The sequence below is a fragment of the Spermophilus citellus genome, assembly GCF_964194105.1.
Source record: "Spermophilus citellus genome assembly, chromosome: 6".
In the NCBI taxonomy this organism is placed as follows: domain Eukaryota; kingdom Metazoa; phylum Chordata; class Mammalia; order Rodentia; family Sciuridae; genus Spermophilus; species Spermophilus citellus.
This window is the reverse complement of record NC_138187.1, coordinates 70,530,065-70,550,017: the sequence shown is the minus strand read 5'-3', so window position 1 is coordinate 70,550,017 and position 19,953 is coordinate 70,530,065. Positions and strand designations below refer to the sequence as shown.

General features: G+C 36.1%; 1 protein-coding gene and 1 pseudogene across 3 annotated transcripts in view; both read right to left on the bottom strand.

Annotated features, from left to right (window-relative positions):
• Positions 1-19,953, bottom strand: part of CCNY (cyclin Y) — a gene marked incomplete at its 5' end in the record, with an annotated part of 201,458 nt that overhangs the window by 159,001 nt on the left and 22,504 nt on the right. The window contains one exon of one of the 2 annotated variants that reach the window (XM_081300135.1): positions 19,158-19,225. The exons of the other annotated variant lie outside the window; for it this stretch is intronic. The remainder of the gene's footprint in view (positions 1-19,157; positions 19,226-19,953) is intronic. 2 annotated transcript variants of the gene reach the window in all.
• LOC308652368 (NTF2-related export protein 2-like) overlaps positions 106-19,953 on the bottom strand; it is a 42,336-nt pseudogene continuing 22,488 nt past the window's right edge. Inside the window, exons 2-3 of the transcript XR_014024443.1 lie at positions 19,158-19,225; positions 106-4,569 (exon numbers count right to left, since the gene is read on the bottom strand). The product of XR_014024443.1 is annotated as an NTF2-related export protein 2-like (transcript). The remainder of the gene's footprint in view (positions 4,570-19,157; positions 19,226-19,953) is intronic.

The following is a 19,953-nucleotide window of genomic DNA, read 5'->3' as shown; positions in this document are numbered from 1 at the left end:
TGATGGGATCAGTGATGATATTAACAAATATTTAGGTAGCTAGACAACTAATGAAATGTGTCAATATTTAAAAGATCTGCATAACTCAGTGAACCAGCACTTTTCCAAATGAGGAAGCATGATAATTATAAAATATTGCAGGGATAAAAGATCACTCAAAGTACAAGCTAGATAAATACATTATTAAATGATTTTGTTCAAACTGCAACTAGCTTTAATAAACTAGCATTTGTCAAGTTTTGATGTATCAAAGAATATCCACATTATCTAAAAAGGCTATAACGCAATCCTCTTTCCTTTTCCAACCACATCTGTATAAAGTTGGATTTATATCATATATTTTAACCAAAGCAATGTATCACAAAAGACTCACTACTAAAACATAAATGAGATTCTCACTATCTTTTATTAACCAGATAATAAAGACATAAAAAAAATCTCTCATTATATTTTTTATTTTGGCAATATCAGTTTTTTTTATTTTAAAAATGCCATATTAATATATACTGGGTATGTTATAATGCTATTTTTTAAATTTAATATTTTAAATTCTCAATTTTATACTATGATAAATATCTAGACATAAAAACTCCTTGGGGTGCTCAAGAATTTTTAATTGGTACACTATACTTATACAGATAAGTGGAATTCACTGTAATATGTACATACATGCACATGATATAGCTTGGTTCATTTCATTCTGCTGTTCCTACCCTTTGCTATCCCTCCCCCAAGCCCCACCATTTTCTTTCCTCTATTCCACTATTCTCCCTTCTATTTTTTTTTTTTAATTCCTTAACACTCACTAACTTCTAAGTATAAGAGAAAACAGGCAACTCTAGACTTTCTGTGTCTGATTGGGGGGTTGGGGGGGAGCCAGTGATTGAACTCCACATTCCCAGCCCTACTTTGTATTTATAGAGACAGGGTCTCACTGAGTTGCTCAGTGCCTTGTTTTTGCCCAAGCTGGTTTTGAACTTGCAATCCTCCTGTCTCAGCCTCTCAAGCCACTGGGATTAGAGATGTGTGCCACCATGCCCAGCTCTGCATCTGATTTATTTCACTAAAAATGATGTTCTCCAGTTCCACCCATTTACCAACAAATGATAGAATTTTATTCTTCTTTGTGACCGAGTAAAGCTCCATTGTGTCAAGAATTCTTAACTGAAATATAATTCATGCACACCACAAAATTCACCATTTAAAAGTGAACAATTTGGAGCTGAGGTGCTTGCCTCGATCCTCAGCACCACATAAAAATAAATAAATAAATAAAGGTATCATGTCCATCTATAACTAAAATTGTTTTTTTTTAAAGTGAACAATTTAATAGTTTTTAGTATATTCACAAGGCTGTACAATCATCACCACTAATTCATTCCAAAACATTTCATCACTTTAAACAGAAGCCAAATCCCCATCCTCCCCATCACTTCCATCCTCCTCTCCCTCATCCACTGGTGATCACTAACCTACTTTGTCTCTGAATTTTTCTACTCTGAACATTTCATATAAATGGATTCATCTATATATGGCCTTTTGTGGCTGACTTTTTTCACTTGGCATGAAGTTTTTAGGGTTCATCCATGTTGCAGAAGGTATTAGTACTTCCCTTCTTTCTATGACAAAATAATATTCCACGGACAGGTACACATTTTGTTTGTTCATTCAACCCAGACATTTGGGTTAGTCTACCTTTTGACTGTTATAAATAATGTTGCTATGAACATGTTCTCAATTCTCTACAGCATATACTGAATATTTGAGAACCCCACCAAACTACCTCCCATAGTGCTGAGTAGCATTTAATGTTCCTATGAGTTTTTCTATAATTTTTAACACTATAAATGAGGTCCGTCCTGAGAACAAAAAGTTTGAGAACTGCTATGCTAGTTGAGGGGATACTGAGCTAACAGACAGTCCCTTTCTTCACTGAGGTCAGAATGTACTACAGGAACTCATACTTAGATTTAAAAACCACCCCAAGAGTTTTTGAGATACAATACAAGAATAGCTTTCCTGTCCCCACCCAATTATGCAAAAGTTCTTTCAACTTCCCTTCTGTCACTAGTGCCTATAGGGCTCTGGAGACATTGTTGTCCCCCTCCCTGACTCTCTCTTCTTATCCCTCTTTTATTTTCTTCATTACTGTCTTTTTCTCCTGTTGCCTCACTATGCTTCTTAGCTTCCCACAAAACTATCTGTCACAAACATAAACAGGCAAACTGAGCACTTCACTTTTTGCACTTATTAGGCTCCATTCCGTGCACCTGTCATAAGTCTTCTCATCTTCACCTTTTGTCCCTTCCTAATTCTAAGAACCTGCTTCACCTATCAACACAGTTACAATTCCCTTTCTGTAGAGTCTACAAAAAGGAGCACAGCCTATTGACAGCTTGATTTTTGCCCGTGAGACCTGTGTCAGGCCCCCAATATAGACTACTAAAAAATTTTTAAAGTGTGTGTTGTTTTAAGTCACTAACTTGTAGTAATCTGTTATGTCAGCAATGAAAAAAAAATCTAATCCTTTTTCTTTCCAAGAAATTATATTTTTAAGAATTCTGCCTCCCATTCTCCCTTCCCTCAGTCGCTTCCCCATTTCATAGGATAGAAGCACTAAACTACCCATATTCTTCTTCCTGAGCTTTTCAATCTCCCTTCTTACAGTCTGAACCCTTATCTTGAGGTTTAAACCATTTTTCTTTTTTTTCTTTTAAGTTTATCATGAAGATTTGTTGTTCTCTATTTTTCTCTCAAAAAAGACAATTAAATAGTCAAGAACATGTTTTAAAATAATTGTGCCCAATGTCATATGGAAGAATGAATCACAAACCAAATAATTTAACTTTTAAATAATAGTTAATACAGTTGACAGCACAAAACATGGGGGTGGGTAATACATGGGAATCTTTGGGCCTAAAATTCACTGGAAGACTTAGAGTTAAGGGTATCACAAAAAGATAGCAATGGCTTTGTTTCCAACTTTCCTTTTAGACCCTGTTACAAGGTTAGACTTATTGCTGACATTCTACCCCCATAAGTTCTTGAATAAACAGATAAATGATGCTGACAAGTATAAGGTGAAGTATAAAGACCTTAAAAATCATTCTTAGAACAAGTGTGACCCTCATGATATTTGGCAAGGATGCATATTAACTTAGTGATTTAAATCCTAAAAACAGGTTACATTTTTAGGAGGTAGTAAATGAGTACAAAAATTTTACCATTTGGTCACTCCCCTCACTTTTGGCTTCAACCTTGGAACGTTTCTCATTCCCCATTCTCCCATTAAAGCTATTAGTTTTTCTAGCACTCATTACCAAAATTTCTAGACCTGGAGCTGCCAATATATATGTTTTTAAGAAGTTTTAATCCACCAAATACACCCAATAATCAGGTGTCAATTTAAAACATTTTTTACTTATTTAGTTATTAATTCTACTCAAAATAAGAAAACTTAACATGAAAACATCTATTAAATATTCCACTTACAATTCGCATGTGTCATAGTAGTTTTGAACTGATAAACTGTACTATATATTACAACTGTATTACCAGTGTTAACTGAAAATAGGCATGTGGTTTACTAAAAATTTAATCTATTAACAAAAAAAAAAAAAAAAAAAATTCCACTTACTCCCAAAGAGTTATATTGTGTTGATACTCCACAGATAGTATTACAAAAGGATTCCAATTTTGCAATAGGCTGGGTTCACAGTGAGTATGTTAGTACCAAGATCATGTGTTTAACATTACTTTAAGAATATCATTAGTGGAATAGATATATAAGGCATGTAAAAAACTAGCATTAAAGCTCTGAAGAGCAACAATCCAAACTGGCAGCTGCTAGAAAAGGTGTTGCTAGGAATTAAAAAAAAAAAAAAAAAAAAAATCGAAGAAATTTAGCACAAACTGGTTTACAGTGTTTTTCTAATTAAATGAATTAATTCACAAAGACCTCTGCTTCAGGAACTAGCAAAAAAAAAAAAAAATAGAATAGACTTTTACCCCTTCAACTACTAGCCCAATCTTGGAAATAGAAGCAATAACCAGCAATCTTCCACACGGTGCTATTAGGAGCGGATGGAGCAGTCAGCAGGAAGTTCTGGTTGAAGAAATGTTGTTTGTTTCCATCAAACTTCACAGTTCCACTGGTTACAACAAGAACTATAGTCTGGGACTGGGTAGCTTGCACATGGTCTGGTTGGCAATCTAACATATTGATCTGGAACTCACTAGAAGGCAACATCTTGAAAAAAATTACTTAGGGCATTCAGCCCTGTAACAACATTTCCATTCCATATTAAAGTGGCCTTGTCCACATACAGCCTGGTAAATGTCCTTCTTCTTTTGTCCATTGTCTCATAGTAAATATTGACAAATTCCTCAGGAGCTCTACATGCCTGACCTATGTAAGTTTTAAAATCCACCGATATGGTCCTAGGGGAGTTTGAATAAGTATGTTCCAGCTGTGGCGGCGTCACTATGTCCTCATGTGTCTGCCTCGCTCGGCTTTCTTCCTCCTCTGCAGGCTTCTGACTCTGAACCATTATTCTTGAGCTCTTTTTTCTGTCAAATGACAAACATCAGAGTACTCATTTATAACAAGTGTGGACAGTATGTTCTTGTTTCCTCTGTATCCTTGTTTTAACAATCCAAAATTTCTCCCATGGTCAATGATTCCACTTTTTCATCACTACATTTGGCATATTACCTATTTTTCAGGGACACATGCCTTAGGTCTTACAGTATGCTCTGAACATCAATTGATCCAGAATGCATACCTGAGAGACCAAGAAATATAGATCTTCCGACTGGGGTTGTGGCTCAGCGGTAGAGCACTCACCTAGCATTTGTAAGGCGCTGGATTCGATCCTCAGAACCACATGAAAATAAATAAAATAAAGGTATTGTGTCCAACTACTTCTAAAAAAAATAAATATTAAAAAAAAAAGAAATATAGATCAAATCTGTATCACCATTCAGTGGAATACTTTCAACTGGCTCAATTAGGAAATAGCACCCCTTGCAATTTTTAAGTATCTCAGTACAATCTGTTAGATGAAAATGTCATTTGTCATTATTTAACATCACTAAAAATTAAAATGCACTCATTTATCACAGAGATTGGTAAGAGATAAAATCCTAATGACTGACCATGGAGTTCAATAGAACACTCTGTTAAAACTTTTATATTGATTGTCAAGTTCTCCCATAGCCAACTTTTACTCTTCCTGTTGCTATGAGGAGATACTTGTGTTCCTTCCGAGGAAATGGTAGAATGAGCTAACCAGGAACAATGTTAAATACCTTTAAAAAATATTAATAAAAAATTAACTCCATGGGAATATTCCATCTATGATTTCATAAGCCATATAATATGTACACTTCATATAAATGTCCTACTAAAGCTCTGGGCCCTACCATTGTTCTGAAAAGGAGAACATCAAAAACAAATCATCCAATAATGCCCAGAGTTCTGTGGACAAAACAGACTTTAACTCAGAATTTTATATGCTGTACCCCTTGCTATAAATGCTATATGAGCATTTAAGTTTGTGCTATTTCCAATTAGTTACAATTTTTTTTAAAACTGTAAAAAAATGATACTACCATCCATACATAAACTTTTCCCAGAATACTTCCGTCTATGCAACCATTTTTTAAAGTTATTTGCATAGAACACTTTAGAAAACAAATTAATATTGTCATAAAAAGGCATTCAGTTCCTCTTTACTTTATACACAGACCTGAAATTCAAAGTGGAGTACACCAACCTTGCCCTCAGCAAAGAGGATGTGGAAACACACTAATCCTCTCTCTGCTACTATTCAGCATTCATCCGGATGTTCAACCAAACACTGCTGGAAAGCAAGGAATCCAACAGTAACAACTATAGTGGGGTCTATGAAGCACTTTGCTTTTCTTGTCTTGTCTCATTTAATCTTCCAACATCCCTACAAAGTAGGTTTCATTATTCCCACGTGGTAAATTAAGGGAATAAGGTGGCAGGATGTAAACATCCAAAACTACAAACAGAATGAAATAGGGACAAAATTCAAAGTCAAGTATGTCTTAGGCTGTCTTCTGACACTTAAGTTTGCTTATTACAATTTAATTTATTCCTGGGTTCTAAAATCCTTTCTGTTCACAATCTAGCATGGGGTGGGGGGGGACACATTTTAAGCTATGTTTCAGTTCTCTATTTGAGACACAGAATTAACAAATATAATGGGACACAAAAGAGACAAATGGAGCCGGGAAGGTTAATTCCCCGGAAAAGCCTGAGCCACAGTGAGCAAAGACTAACCAGGAGCCAGGGAATGTTCAGAGTATAAGAAGACAGAATTGGAAATTTCAAGCAACACACCAAATTGTCATCAATAACTCCTAAAATAGTGATTTTCTCAGTCTTCATCAACTTGCCTAAATACTCAACATTACTAACCATCCTTCTTCGTCTTAAAGTTCTTTCCTTCTTTCACTTTTTGACTGCTTGTCCAGGTTCCTGTCCTCTCTGACCACTCTTTCTATGTTTTATTTCTTTATTTGCCTCCAAATCATGAGACTTCAAGTCCTGTCCTAGAGCCTCCATCCTCACTACCTGGGAAATTCTGATACAATAAGTGTACAGGTCACATTTATTAATGTTCTTGAAAAGTCTGAAAATTTTAGAGTTCCAAAGGTCTGCATTCAAACATACTTATTAAGGCATTTGGTCACCTCTAATATAAAAGAATACTGACTAGAAATTAGTTTTCAGAAGGTCCAGTGAATTGGCCTCATATACATTAAGATTTTACACACACACACACACACACTTAGATAATGCTCTGAAGGAGAAAAACAAGTTACACATTAGTAGGCTTAATCTCAGAAACACATTTCAGTAACAGATTTTTATGTATCTTCAGCTCACTTAAGTGGTTGGTTCAGCACTTAAGTCCTATAAAAATCTCAGTCAAGATAAACTTAATTGGGGAAAGCCCCAAAGGAATAGTTTTCACAAAAGGGTATACTAAGCCAAGCACTAATTCTCTTAATTTATATTTCCCTGACTCTTTCATATAAAGTTTATTCAATTTTTAGAATCTTTTCTTTTCTGAAAGCAAAAATCCAAGTTTTCGGAGACCAAACAATTCTGTTTAAATCTTATCCACAAGATTCCCTTATAAGACTATAACTTCCCTAAGTTGTGCTAAACCTTTTATTCTCAGCTTCAGCTGATTTGATGACATCAAATCTACCTGTAAAACCAAACAATGCTCAAACTCTTAGCAGTTCAGCTGATGCTTCTGGCTAACGAGTCTAAGGTCACAGGTGAAGTCTCAAGACTCACATGTCCTGCTCTGTCCCTCAGACACACTGATGCACCTGTGTGAAAATCAGTACTGAAAGTCACCAGAAACTCATATACTCTTGCCAATCTTGTCCACAGTGCTCTGCAAAGCTATTTCTGCTTAATATTTTATTTGTTAATCCAGACTCTTTTTTATATGTTGACACTGAACTACTTCCACAAAGTAAGGTAGGCAGATTTCCATGATGTCACATCAGCAAGAAGTTCCTCAAGGTAACAGTTCACTGCTGCTCTTTCCTGTACACCAAAAAAGTGAAGAAAGCTGGCCATTTCTTAAGACCAGTGGTGATAAGATCTCAGAATTCAGAAATGGAAATACACCAGACTGGAGCCTAAAGCCCTGTTTACTCAGCCCTGCTGAGTCTCTTGCCCACTCCTGATTTCAAATAATTCGAATCCTGATGAAGGAGGGTCAAACAAGGAGGATGACCTGACTCCCTTGGAGGATCTGACCTTTACTTTAATCCCAAATTAGATTAAAGCTTCTACTTTAATCCCAAATTATAAGGCATTCCTGTGCCATACTGCTCAGGCACAGAAGGGCCGGCCTGACCCTCAGGGCCCAGCAGTGGAGCAGCCAGAGTCCAAGGGAGTCCCTCGTGTCTAATTATTCCATTAGTCATGATCTCTGGAGAACATTCTGAAAATACCATGAAAGGGGGATGCAGACAGTTCCGCCACAAACTAGAATCAGTTTCACTAGCAGAGATGTACCCATGACATCTGAACAGAGTATAAAATGACCACCACCAACCATGTCTGTGAAAAGTAACAAGAACACATATAAACACCTCGTAGCAAGTAAAAAAAATGACAAAAATAGTTTAAGATAATTGTATACAATAAAAACTGAAAAAACAGAAAAGTTATCAATTTAATTGAAAAGTTTTTTTTTTCAAACTAAAGAAGATTGATTATTCCATTTTAGTGGCAGAACAGTTTCTGAAGAGAGAAATACTGGGAGAGTTTATAAATAAATGCTAGAGATGAAGATGGAACTTGAAGCCTAGAAAATGTACAAGACTCACCCAAGGCCACACAGCCTAAGATTGAGTAAACGTTGAAACAGGTCTCCAGATTTCTAGTTATGTGACTCCTCAAATAAGCATTTTTCATCTTCATTGTAATAACCTCCAGGCAAGAGGACTCCACACCATCATCAGTAATCAATTCCCAATTCTAGCCTTGCTTGCTCTCAAGTTTCCTTGGCATGTGCATCATCTTCTGACCATTTTAACCTGCTTCTAATACCCTTCCAATTATTAGCCAGGTGTTTAAACCAGCATAATCAAAAAATTTTTAAGGGTGTGGAAGAGGAACAGTAAGTCTGTGACTGTTTTTTGTTCCTTGATACTTAGGAGAATGTACAAAATTACAGGTCCCTTGAGAGCAGGTTTGGGTAAATGAAATCTTTTACTTCTGTTAACTCAGACACCTTTTTCTGGTTTAGAAATTCTATTGTACAACTGCAGACCTGTGAAGCTTTCCAAGACACTGACCTCACCATACCTGATAGTCCTGTCACGCTCAGATGCCTTGGCTCAAGGTAGGAGCGGAGACATGTGCTCTGGTGATATCCAGAAGGCCACCTCTAGGAAGCCAGTTTCTTTTAGAACTGTATTCCAGAGATGTCTAAATAGCCCCTATTTTTAATGTTTGATAAAATCCATGACATCTGTGCTCATGTAATCTCACAAGAAAAAAATGTTCTTTACCTAGCAATATTATTAATAACTAATATTTACTGAGCACTTACTTTGTAAGAATCACTTTATCTTATTGTTTCATTTTATCCCTAATTTTATGAAGTAGATATTTTTATTATCCCCATTTTGTAAGAAGGGAGTTAATTAGCAGGCCCAGGTTCAAATGAGTGGCATCTAGTAAAGCAGGGATTCAAACCTACAGATAGACTAAAATTTAGATCCTCAGTTTTTCCAGGGCCCCTAAATCTTCCTGCATTTCAGTTGTAACTTCAAGAGCAAGGACAGCCAATGGCACTGGGAAGTATTTACTTCCCTCTCTGCAGTCAAGAGTTCTGGTGTCCTTGCTTTTAACCTTTTCCTCCAATATATCCCTACTCATTAATTCCTAATGAATCACCTTAAAACTCCAACTTAATCACATCACTGCCTGCTGAAAAATCTTCCTCAATGCTTTGAGAATACAGCTCAAATTCCCTTCTTCCATGTGGCTTCAACCAATTTCTGCATTCTTTCCTTTTCACCTCTACATGAACCTTTATAGCAGGCAGAATTATTGTCTGAAACACTCGTTTATTTAAGAAGTAATAACTGACCACCTACTGTACCTACTCCATTACCATCCATTGAACATCCGCTAGCACCAGCACTATGTGGTAAATGTGATTGATCTGGCTTCTGCCTTCACAGAACCTAGAAATAATCCTTGTTGGTGACCTCTCCATGCCTGGAACACTCATCTTCTCCTCTTCATCAAAATGCCACTAGGGTCCAATGCTCAACTTAAGCCCTTGCCTCATGCCATTTCCACCCAGGCTTTTCCTCCTCCTCTGACATAGGTCCTATAGCTGGTAGCACTGTAGCACTGGCAGGACTATACACCTCAAGAGTGCCAGGCACTCAACGATGCTCAATAAATACTAATTCACTCGTTTCTTGCACCTTCTTATCTAATAAAGATTTCTTGTTTTGTGACTTTTCATGTCTAGTTCCTCAAACAGTGATCATTTCTTTCTTATTTCTCACATAAACTTTCTATTCCTTGGTGAGTACTGTTATTTCTATCCTTATGCTATCCTGCATTTTGCACGTGTCCAGTACTTGTTGAGAGAAAAACTCTATCCATTGTCTCTAAAGCACTGCTGATTAATATTTTAGTACAGGCCCATTCCATCACAATTTTAAAATGACTGTTTAAAAACTGCAGGCCACTTTCTTTCAAGAAGGCTTTGAATTTGAGACCTTCCTTAAAAATTAAGACATCATTCTTTTATTTTTTAAATTTTAGCTGGTTATGTTAAAAAAACACACTAAAGGGGTAACATTGTTGTTTCAATAGATATACATTTACAATGTTTAAATCAAGTTAAACATGTCTAGTTCCTCAAACATTGATCATTTCTTTCTGATAAAAATAAGACATAATTCTAACAAAAGTGTGAAAGAGAAAAGGGTCTCCTTTTGTCCCAAATTTAAAATAAGCACCTATTTTCAGTGCCAAACTGGAAGCATAGACCACTGACAATTGGCTAAATCCAGGAGATCAACCCAGAACCGTGAAAAATACACCACTATGCTTAGAGGTGAACTTCAGATTATAGAGGCAGTCATGCTGATACCAGGGCAGAGTCCCTGTTCACAGTGGGTGAAGGGACAGCTACAGGGCTCTGGACTTGCAGTCCCAGAAACTGAGTTTCTCTACTGAGCAACACAAGAGGCAGCATAGCACAAACCACAGGCAGACAGAATGGTGGCAAGAACTCCAAAAGTCCTGCCACATTAGCCTCAACCCTAGTCAACCCCAAAAAGCCAAATGTCAAATACACCACACTGAGGGACACTTGTTTTTTCCCTGAGCACAGCAGAAATAGACCAAACAAAAGCTGTGTAAGTATATATATGCTACCTTATAGCTGCCAGTTCTTCAGATTACATATCAGAGGGTAAACTGGTTCAACCTGGGGTGGGATGGGGGGGTTAATAATAGCATCATGCATTAAACAATAAAAACTCTAAATATATACCTAGCTCTTGACTTGACAATTCTAATTTTTCCTAAGCAAAAAGACAAAGATGAAATGCAACCCCAGTACATATATGCATAATCAATCTTCTCAGAATTTTATCTAATATTAAAAACTCTAAAGCAGGAACTCAGATAAACAATGAGACACTCAAAAATAAACTACTACCCATAGTCACTAAAAATGATGAGATAGGGCTGGGTATAGCTGAGTGGTAGAGTGCTCACCTAGCATGCAGAAGGCTTTGGGCTGGATCCCTAACACAGGAAATAATATATTTACTGCCATGGAAGGGTTTGTAAAAAGTTAAATTTAAAATGGCACCCAAAAAGAATCTCTTACAAAATGTACCCCAAATACAAGAAGTCAACATGACAATATTTCTACAAGTCTATTAAAACTCTTTCAATGGATTTTTGGTTATTGTTGTTTCTTGTTTTTTCTTTGTAATGCTGGGGATCAAACTCAGGGCCTCAAGTATACCAGGCATGAAGTCTACTACTGAGCTACATTCCTAGTCCTAATGGAAATTTTATGTTAGAACAAAAAGCAATTCAGTTGCCCTATAAAAGTCTGTGTCCAATTCCTTCTCCAACATACCCTGGCATTCAAGGAAGACCACTGAAGGAGCTAGCAATAAATAGTAGCCCCCAATCTATGCTACTAATACAGTAGCCAGTACCACATATAACCATATAAATCTATTTCTTATAATTAAATAAAATTTGCCAGGTGTGGTGACACATGCCTGTCATCCCAATGACTCAGGCGGCTGAGGCAAGAGGATCAAGTTCCACGTCAGTGTGGGTAACTTAATGAGACCCTGTCCTAAAAATAAATAAATAAATAAATAAATAGGATTGGGGATGCATCTCAGTGGTAGAGCAGCCGTGCGTTCAATCCCCAGTGCCTCCAAAAAAATTTTAATATAAAATTTTGATCTTCAATCACACCAGCTACATTTCAAGTACTTAACAACCACATGTTGTACACAAGACACGACCACCCTGGACGGTATAGACAGAGAACATTTCCATCTTCACAGAAAGCTCTAGTAGAGAGTGCTACCTTAGAACAAAAGAAAAAAGTGTGAAGATAACAAAGTATAGAAGTACAGCCCAAGTTTCCAGGTTAGTGTCCACACTAAGCTTTAATATAGGCCTGAATAGAGCAACTGCTGAAAAACCTTGGACTCTTTCATCTCTTTGTTAATAGAGGTAACAACAATCATAAATATAAATGATTAAGTATGCATATGATATCCTTTGACGTTAAAATTCACAAATGTTAGATTTAGTCCAATGTTGAGGCCACTGAATAAAGATGTGTACTATTCTTTAGAAATGAACTGAGCCAAAGGGCACAGTGGCACACGCTTATAATCCCAGGGATTCAGGAGGCTAAGGCAGGAGAATCACAAGTTTGAGTCAGTCTCAGCAACTTAGTGGACCTTTGTGTCAAAATAAAGAGCTGACTAAAAAGGGTTGGGGATATAAGTCAGAGTTAAAGCACCCTGGGATCAATCACCAGTACCAAAAAAAAAAAAAAAAAAAAAGAAGAAGAAGAAGAAGAAAAGAAAAGGAAGAAAAAGAAGAGAGAGAAAAATAAATAAATTGAGCCAACTTATTTTTTTTAAATCATTTCTTAAGTTTAGATATAAATAAGTATTTAAAAACCTGATTACTCAACTTTTACATTAAGCCCAAAATCTATGCTATTTTCAAAATAAAATAATCTTATGCTCAAAAGGCAAATGATTAGCACCATCTCATCAAGAAAACAAATGTGTAACAAGCTGTTATGATTTCAATATTAAGTATCCCCCAAAAGCTCATGTGTGAGACAATGCAAGAAAGTTTAGATGATTGGGTTGAGAACCTTAACCTAATCAGTGCAATAATTCCCTGGTAGGGATTTACTAGGTGGTGATTATAGGCAGGTACAGTGTGACTAGAGGAGATAGGTCAATGGGGACAGACATGCCTTTGGATTTTATATTTTGTCCACAGTGAGGGGAAGTCTATCTCTTTCACTCTGCTTCATGGTGGCTATATCCTGAGCCATTTTTCTCCACCACATTCTTCCACCATGATGTGTTGCCTCATGTTAGGTCCAGAGCAATGGAGCTGGCCATCTAAGGACTGAGATCTCTGAAACTATGAGCCTTAAATTTTTCCTCCTCTAAAACTGTCTTGTCAGGTCTTTTGGTTACAGTAGCAAAAAAGCTGGCTAAAACTCAAGCTAAAATGAAATTCTATAAAATTTTTAGAAAGTCAGTAACCTCATTTTAGAAGTACATGTATGGGTGCAAAATAATACTGCTCAGGTATTTATGCATATAATGATACATAACATGGAAAAAGAGAAAGAATAGGTCCAAGCTACAAAACACACTCTAATATCAGTATCTTCATCCTGAGACAAAGCATCAACTCTCAATTTTTCAGGTAAATAAAAGTGAACAAGGAATTCAACCATACAAACAAAAGAATCTCTGGCTGTTCTTTACAACACAGAAATCGCTCCTTTTCAGTTTTATAATGCACTAATATTTTTGCAGCTGATAAATCAGCCAAATTGTTATTCTTTTTTTTTTTTCTTTTTTTTTTTTTTTTTTTTTTTTGGTGGTACTGAGAATCAAACCCACTGCCTTACATGTGCTAGGCAAGCACTCTACCACTGAGCCACAACTCCAGGCCCCAATTATTATTCTTATTTTGAAATAATTTTCAGATTACAGGAGAATTATAAAAATAGTTCAGAGTTCCCATATGCCCTTCACTCAATCTCCTATAAGGTTTACACTTTATATAGCCATAATACAATTTTCAAAACTAAGAAACTGACAGTCATATAATACTATTTATGTTAAAGATTTTATTTACACTTCTAATTACTTTCTCTTCCCCTAATATTATACTTAACTGGAAACTTCTAAAATAACAAGATTAGCAGAAGTAAAAGAGAAATAACAATCTCAAAACCCAGAAGTTAACCAAAAATATATCAATTTGCAATACGTAATTCAGTAGTGGATAATCTTGACAATAACAACATACAAATAAGGGAGACTCTTAGTTCTATTTTTCTTCTGCAGTTTTTTATTTCTGATGTTCAACTTCTTTTTATTTGGCAAGTAGGAAGCACAGATTTGTCTTCTCAATTTTAATTTGAAAAATAAAGCAGAGAAGAAATTAATCTAGGTTCTGTATAAGATATTAAGGCTTCAATTTAAAAAATACCACTGTAAAGAGACTAAAAACAAGTTTTACATCATGAGTACTAAGTTAAAACATAAATATGCATATATATATTTTCCTTTCTAGCTGAATACCAGATTTATGTTACTCTTGCTTTCTCTCCATTTCAAAAGTCCTGCAGTGAAGATAACTAATGTTCTCCAGGAAAGATAACCTATCTATTTATACCCCATAAGCTTCCCAGCTCAAGAAACATTACCAGGTACATTTGAGACAGGACTTATTATTAATAAGATATAAAACCCAGTGATAGAAATCTCTCATTTGCATTTGGAATTTTCCACCTTCCAAAGTCCTAGTGTCCAAAGTGCAACAGTGATGCAAAATACACTTAGGTCTACTGATAATTAAACATATGCTATTTGGCTTCTTCAAAAGTATATACATGTCAGTCTTGGTCTTAAGTAAGCAAAGTAAGCACTAGGAAAATTCAAGACAATTTCCATATTTCAGCAAGAGGACAATTCTCACTTAGAACCACTCCCCAAATTTAATTTATACCACCTTTGTTTTGGTAAAGATCTAATTTGTAAAAGATAAACTGTTGGGCTGGGGATGTGGCTCAAGCGGTAGCGCGCTCGCCTGGCGTGCGTGCGGCCCGGGTTCGATCCTCAGCACCACATACCAACAAAGATGTGTCCACCGAGAACTAAGAAAAAATAAATAAATATTTAAAAAAAAAAATTCTCTCTCTCTGTCCCCCTCTCTCTCACTCTCTCTTAAAAAAAAAAAAAAAGAGTAAATTATTTAAAAAAAAAAAAAGATAAACTGTCTTATGTTAAGAAAGAGTTACTAGGCTAACTTATAAAGAAATTGAATTATTGAGAAAACACTACATCGGTAGCTGGAAAAAAAGTATAAAAACACAATTCACAGACATGAAATGCCTAAAAAGCATACTAATCTAAGTAATGGTCCTATTAAAGCTTACGTCACATAAGAATTCAAACTCAAAGATGGCAATATAATACACTGCTGTATGAATTCAAAAAGCATCCTAATGGTACTTATACCCTTTATCACAACTCTATTCTTAACTACATAATGTTATTTTTCACTAATTTAAAAACATGTCTGTGGATCAGAAAGCAACCTTCTAACATATCTGACATGTGGGACAAACAGCATGTAAAATTTAGTCAACTCTGTTAGTGGTGTTGATGTAGATCAGTGCTAGTCTGGAAAATTTTAGAAATAATCCAAATGAAATTTTTCAGTTTAATCTGAGTACTAGAGTTTTCCTGCTTTAAAAAAAAAAAAATAGAATCACATGAGAATTAAAGGACTCCAGACTAACAAGAGCTGTTATAAACACAGATTCTCATCAAGCAAAGTGGATTATAAATCTGGGTCCTTCTGTCATCTCTTTGACAACAATTCACAATCAGAACATTCCGATCTTTTTGCATTACTGGAAGTAGAAGAGAAATTACATTTTTAACAGTAATATGTTAAAGTGAATTTTGGAAACACTAATTATCCTGTAACATTGAGAAAGATTACATAAACCTGTTCAAACCCAATATTTTTACCGTCTCCCTCCTCAAAGCCAATCCCTCTTCCTCACTTCTCCAATTTTTCTATCCACTGAAACAGCATTCATCATCCAATCACCCAGGCTCCAAAAGGCTCAAGGTCAACCCTGAGAATCCCCCTTTTCTCTATACCTCTAGACATAAAATTATATTGCTGTTTCTTTCATTCTTTCACTATGATTTCATTCCTACTCAGTGTCAGGCAGGCAGGGAATACAAAGATCTTTAAAAGTTTCTGCTCTGACACAGTCCTGGCACATTCAAAGTATTGGGAGGTTGGGGGGGGGGGGGGTAACAACAGCAGGGTTGCTTCTGAAACTTCTTTTCCACCTGTCTTACACTCACGAATTTCTCATTGAACCAGTACAAGTTACCTCATCAGCTCTAGTCTTTTCCTATTCCCATCTGATTCTCCTATTTCCAATATAATCTTCCTGGGGCCACTTGGATCAGATAAGCCTACAACCCCAAACCTGGCACTCCCTCACCTGTCATTCATAGCCCTACACCTCATGGACCCACTAGAATGTAACAGACCCAAAAACTGTCTGGATAAGTCACCCCAATCTTCTTCAGCAAAATGCTCACACTCACCATGACCCAAATAAATCCTGTATTTTTTCACATCTAGACTTTTCCTACTGACTTACCCCTGCCAGAAATGTTCTCTATGTTATATCTCTTCCATGAAACTGTTCCATATCACCCAAGCTAAAAGTCATCTCTTCCACTTTTGACATTTTATCACACATTGTCTTTTTGGTTTGATTTTAGCACCTACTTCTGTACAACCAATACATTTCTTTCCACACATTGCCTTAAATGATAACATATGTGCTTTTTATCTTCCCAATTAGAGTTTAAAGACCTAGAAAGCAAAGGTCATATCTTGTATGTACTTAAATTAAATTTGTATGTACTTAAATAAAATGCCATCATCTTCGGTAGATGATCAATACATTTAAAAAAAAATAATGAAGACTCCTGTAAGCAAAATGCCAATTCTCAAATGTATAAGTTATTCACACAAACCTGAAAATTATCATTCAATATACTTCAAATTCTTGCCTCCTCAAAAGGCAAAAAACAGATTTTCAGAAAGCATCCTAGGTAAATCCCTCAATGACATGCAAACAAAAATTATGAGAGTTTAAAAAGAAAAACCTAAAGGACCAAAATCTAAGGACTTAAATTCTAGCATAATTAGTACTATTGTGATTAAATAAATTATGGAATTGATTTTAAATATCACAAATAGTAGTCAATAATCATGTTTTAGAAAATTACTTAGAATTATTCCTTTTAAAATAAGAGAAAAAGAAAACTATAACTGGGACCATATTTACAACACAGTCCCAATTATATACACATAAATACATATATCAAGCAGTTCATGATGGCACACACACCTGTAATCCCAGCTATTCGGAGACTGAGGCAAGAAAATCACAAGTTCAAGGCCAGCTTGGGCAACTTAGTGAGACCCTATCTCAAAATAAAAAATAAAAATGGCTAGGATATAGCTCAGTGGTAGCATGCCCCTTGGCTCAATCCCCAATAATAAAAATAATAATAAAATAAATATCAGAAAGAAAATTAATTGATGAATCAATGAATGAACAAATACCTTTATCTAGTAAATTCACATGGTAAAAATTACATAAGTTTTCTTTCTGACCCATAGATATGGGTAGAAATTTTCAAACTTTTGAAGCTATACACTGTACATTCCATTAGGGTATTCTATAACAATACTAGTTTAAAATGTTAAGAACAAGCATTGTTCTCCATGCTTGTGAGAGTAAAGGTGATTTTTTTTCTATTTATCTTTCCAAAGTTTCCACAATTAATATACTGTTTCCATAATCAAAAATAAAAATAACAAATACTGCCTTAAAAGTAAATCCTAATTTAAAAATTTTTGGCTTCATAAGATATGCATAATATAGTAATCCAGCTTCTCATCACTTTTATTCAGATTAAATTTAACTTAAGTTACAACAATAGATTCACCAAAAATCAAGATTTCAAATCACAGAAGTCTATTCTAGCAATTCCACTGCTTGGTATAGACACAAAAGAATTAAATGTAGGAACTCCACACCCTTGTTCATAGCAAAATTATTCCCAATAGCCAAAGGGTAAAAGCAACCTAAATGTTCATCAAGAGAAGAATGGATAAACAAAATGTAGCATACAGATACAATGAAATATTTTTCAGTCTTAAAAAGGTAGGAAATTCTGATATATGCTAAAACATGGATGAACCTTGAAGACATTAATCTGAGTGAAACTGGCCAACTGCAAAAAACACAAATATTTTAAAATTCCATTTATATAAGGGATGTACAACAGTCAAATTCAGGGAAAAAAATAATGATGGTTGCCAGGGGCTGGGAGAGATGTAGGAATAATTATTATTTCATAATTTAGTATGGAAGTCTGGGAAATAGATGGTGGTGATGGTTGCACAACAATGTGCATGTAATTAATACCACCACTGAACCATACTCTTAAAAACGACTAAAATGATAAATTTTATTCTACATACATTTTGCCATAAAATTTGTTTTTAAAAAACAAAAGCAAACAAAAGACAAAAACACAGTCATCTGCAAACACTGGGGCACAGTCTAACAGCTCTGGATATACACAAAGAAGCCTGACCTAAGATTCTCAAATTTACTTGAGAATCCATTAGTTTAGGGTGAATATAAAGGACAGGGGCAAGAGTTGTGGTGCTTATAATCCCAGCTGTTGGGAAGGCTGAGGAAGGCGGATCCTAAATTTGAGGCCAGCTTAGGCAAATTAGCAATACCCTCTTTCAAAAATTTTTAAACGATGGGAGGGGATCTGAGGGATAGCTCAGTGGTAGAACATTTGCCTGGCATGCTCAACACCCTGGGGTCAAGTTCAATCCCCAGCAATGGGAAACAAATAAGCAAATTTTTTAAAAAAAGGAAGGAAGGAAGGAAGGAGGGAGGGAGGGAGGGAGGGAGGGAGGGAAGGAAGGAAGGAAGGAAGGAAGGAAGGAAGGAAGGAAGGAAGGAAGGAAGGAAACAGAAATAAAAGTCTGAAGACCCAGATGCAACAACCATTAATTACAGAACAAACCTATAGCCTGGTGCAATAGGACAGTGGTCAGCATAACAGGTAGGTGAGTGGCAGTCAGAGGCAACAGGACTATTTTTGTGTGAAGACATTAGTTATGCTGCAAATCCAGAAAAAGTACAGGGGATTAGCTCTGCCACAGGACTCTGTAAACATGCACTTACCTAAATAAGATATGCAGGCAAGGCATGAATCACAGTTTTCTGTTTTGGAGGACCACTGTATGTTGCCCCTGAAACACAAGACGCAAGAAACTTCTAGAAGGTCATATCCCATTCACCTCCCTATCGCCCTAATGGCTGTCAGGCGGCAGGTCCTCATGGTTTCCTAGGCTCTGGAAAAGGACAGACTTTGGTCCCTCCTCACTCTGCATCAAGTCAAGCTCCAGAAAATAAACCCCACTTGCTACACTAGCTGGGGCTCCTCAGTAGCAGAGTATCCCATAACTCATGCAGTCATCACCTTCTCATTTCAGTACTACCCTATCTGGTGTGCTCAACAGGGATTACAGAAAGCTGGTATCTTTGCCCTGTTCTTCTGTGTGTGATAAGTAACCATTCAAATCTGAAAGTTGTGTCTTTCTTCAAGCCTTCCCTTGATTTGTCTTTGGTATGAGCCTGAGAAGTAGTAGTACAAAATTACATCAAATTCTTAAGACTGATTACAACTACTAATCAAATGATAATCTTTTCTCTGTGTGTGGTACTAGAGATTGAACACAGGGATCTTGCACATACCCAGAAATTCTTCTACCACTGAACTACATTCCCAGCACCCATCCACTCTCCCTCCATTTTTTCTTTTAGCAAGACCCATAGCAAGACCCAACTTACTAAATTGCCCAAGCTGGCTTTGAACTACTAATCCTCCTGCCTCAGACTCCCAAGTAGCTGAAATTATGGACATGTATCACCATGTCCAGCTTTAAGTGGTGATCTTTACATGTAACCAGGTTAAGGA